The following is a 3,582-nucleotide window of genomic DNA, read 5'->3' as shown; positions in this document are numbered from 1 at the left end:
TACCCCATACTTACGGCCTGTCTCTTTCCTACCAACCTCGACATTAACCCTGTTTAGTATCTGATACCCCATACTTACGGCCTGTCTCTTTCCTACCAACCTCGACATTAACCCTGTTTAGTATCTGATACCCCATACTTACGGCCGTCTCTTTCCTACCAACCTCGACATGAACCCTGTTTAGTATCTGATACCCCATAACTTACGGCCTGTCTCTTTCCTACCAACCTCGACATTAACCCTGTTTAGTATCTGATACCCCATACTTACGGCCGTCTCTTTCCTACCAACCTCGACATGAACCCTGTTTAGTATCTGATACCCCATACTTACGGCCTGTCTCTTTCCTACCAACCTCGACATTAACCCTGTTTAGTATCTGATACCCCATACTTACGGCCTGTCTCTTTCCTACCAACCTCGACATGAACCCTGTTTAGTATCTGATACCCCATACTTACGGCCTGTCTCTTTCCTACCAACCTCGACATGAACCCTGTTTAGTATCTGATACCCCATACTGACGACCATGATGTCCTCATTTGTCTTCCTTTGACCTTTTGTTATAAACTTGTGAGGTTTTATTACCTGTCAATGGTATACTCATTCCGGTGTCGACAAGACTATTAGAAAAATGAAATATTGATTTAAAACGCTCTATAGTGGTTTTCGTTAAACGAACACTTTCTGCTTTCTCATTATTACGTTCCCGTATCTATTAAAGGTGATGATTATTCGCGATGAACTATTGAACAATCTTTTTACAAAAAAACAACAACTATTTTTGGATAACTGATTTGTCATCTAAGAACACCATATAACACCAACATCACAACTCCACATATGTAGATCATGTTCTGGTTGTAGCCTAAGTGACAATACTTTCTGTAAGCGACTGCTGCTGAACAATATGTCAACATATTTTAGCATCAGCGTTTTCTGCTGTATCACTGTAACATGAAAAACTATTCAATTCAACCCTTCTAATGTAATCAACTATCAATATTCCCTATAAAATTCGAGATTTATAGTGAGGATAAAGTGATTTTAAGCCAATGAGATACTTCTTACAAGCAAGATTGCATTATTTGGCATTGTCACATTAACTTCATATTGAGAAATAGTTTAACTATAAATACCTTTATAGACAAACAGCGAAAATTTAAACCACTATTTACTGTTAAAATTGCGAAAACAAATTGACTCGCGTAACTGACCAGATATACGGTACATTATTGCGGTTATTGTCCGCAAAATAATGACCATGGTGATCCTTAGTACATCTGTGTAATAGGGGAATAGTTATTGTTGTCTCTTGGTTTTTTCCTTGTTTATTGATGCGGATTTTTATTGTATTATGTGTACAGTCGCCTTTCAATTAAATCTAATGTTATTTAGAGCAGTCGAATAGGGAGACGATATTCACGTTGATCACGTGTGTCTCGTGTGTATATGAATAACTACTTCCTCCTTCGTAACCTCTCTGTTCATTTTATAGTAACACTCTATAGTCACTGTTTGTTCATGCTGTCATAAAATCAATGCAACTACCCCACTTAGAGTTTATATTTAATTTGCTGATATATACTAGTCCACTCGAATCACGCATAGCAATGGTTCTTATTTTTACGGAATACGTAGTCGTTTGGATAGGTGGTTTTAATGAAGTGGCTCATATTTGTTTAATAGAAACAATTTTCAATGCAATCTCCTTTCTATTGACATGTTATTGACTATCGTTTCAATTCCTTTTTAGGACTAACCTAAGTAAATGTTATACATTATAGAGATATAACACAAAACTGATAGCGTAAAATTAAATAAACCGCTAAGGGATTGATGATGCGAGAGTATACCTAATGTTTGTTTTAGCTCTATAACATTAAAAATTATTATTAAGATTAAAGTCAAAATTTCCCTATATTAATTTTAAAAAAAATCCTATGGAAAGCAGGAGTTTATACAATAAAACAAAATTGAAGCAAAAACATGACTGTGTGCTGAAAGACATTTTATTTACAAAATGTTGGATTTTATGGGAATTTTGCCGTTTTGACCATATGCCCTAAATATTATATGACCTATTCCCTAATGTGTTGTTTGATATTTATGAATGTTGACAGAACCTATTGTACAGCGGTCTTCTTGAATATACACATATGTATATATATATATATTAACAATTCTGTTTAATCAGACTATTATTTTTTCTCAGAATAGCAACATATGCTACCCCAGTTCCTTAATGTTTAGTGAGATAAATCGAAATTTCAGCCATTTTTGCCAGATTCAACCTTTTATAGAAAAAGTTATGGTATTAAGCTTTGGAAAATGTTTTGCATATCAATAAGGTAAACGTTATCCTTCCGAAATCAGACAGAAAAATGCAGATTTGTGAGCTTATATTTTTGCCCCGTTTAAGTATTTGTCATTTTTCAATATGTTCGAGTAAAAACTAAAGTGCTAACAATACCTGAAAATGTAGAAATAAAGTGATAAAATGTATTACTTCCCGCATTATACTTAATATTTTAATTACAACGATGATTGCAGATTACAGTGATGATTTAAATAAAAACAATTGAAGTAAAAGATGGTAAAAAGTTGGCTCTACTCAAAGCGACGAAATATACATTTTCAAAATGTCTGTCAAATCAAGAGATTTGCACACAAAAAAAAAACCAAAAAAAAAAAAATTGCAAATGGCAACTTCTAAACCAAAAAAAAAAAAATTGCAAATGGCAACTTCTATAAATATTGATAAAAAAACTTAATCTGTGATTTAGGTCGAAACGAGACTGAAACCTCAGAGGTACAGATTCTGTAAGTGAATCCTTATGATTTAATATAATCCAGTTGAATTTCAAATTTCTGGATGGAATCTATTTTCTATGAAGGCATTGTTTCAGTCAATCAGATAAGGTGTTACAAACGTCGAGTCATTTTGTACGGCATGTCATGATACAATAATTCATAGCTCATCCCAAGGCAGACTGTTTTATACGATACCATTACTATTATAAGGCGACCGAAAATAAAAAGACAAAAACGATATCGTAATAACAGTATATTAGTAATTGGCTACAATAAAACACCACTTCAGTGTACATAACTCTCATTAAAGAGAGCAACTGTACTGCTGGGAATGGTTTGATTGTTGTTCAGATGTAGAGGTTGTTCTGGTGCGATGTAACAAAGCATTTCCAAAAATAATACCTGATATCACATTAGTTATTCGTTTTGAAAACTATACATGACCACGATGTACTCGTGTGAGAATATTGTACATATGGCACTTCGTACAATTATAAACACGTGTAAACACTAATTATATTTGAGCTGCAATGAATAGGTGTTTACTGCGTATGTATATATTCATGCGTTTAGGATAAAAGCTGCGAATGGTTATTCGATTATGCAGAGTCATAATAACAATGTATAGATTGCTATTAGTCTGGCTTTTGTAGACGTATCGAACTATAGCCCACAGTGTATGTACCAGCACTGCACATTGAATTCACTATGAACCATTCCCTTTCACACCAGGAAGGGGATTTACCTTGGACTAAGTCACGATTAAAA

Source organism: Argopecten irradians, chromosome 1 (assembly GCF_041381155.1).
Source record: "Argopecten irradians isolate NY chromosome 1, Ai_NY, whole genome shotgun sequence".
NCBI classification, from domain to species: domain Eukaryota; kingdom Metazoa; phylum Mollusca; class Bivalvia; order Pectinida; family Pectinidae; genus Argopecten; species Argopecten irradians.
This window is presented reverse-complemented; position numbering follows the sequence as displayed.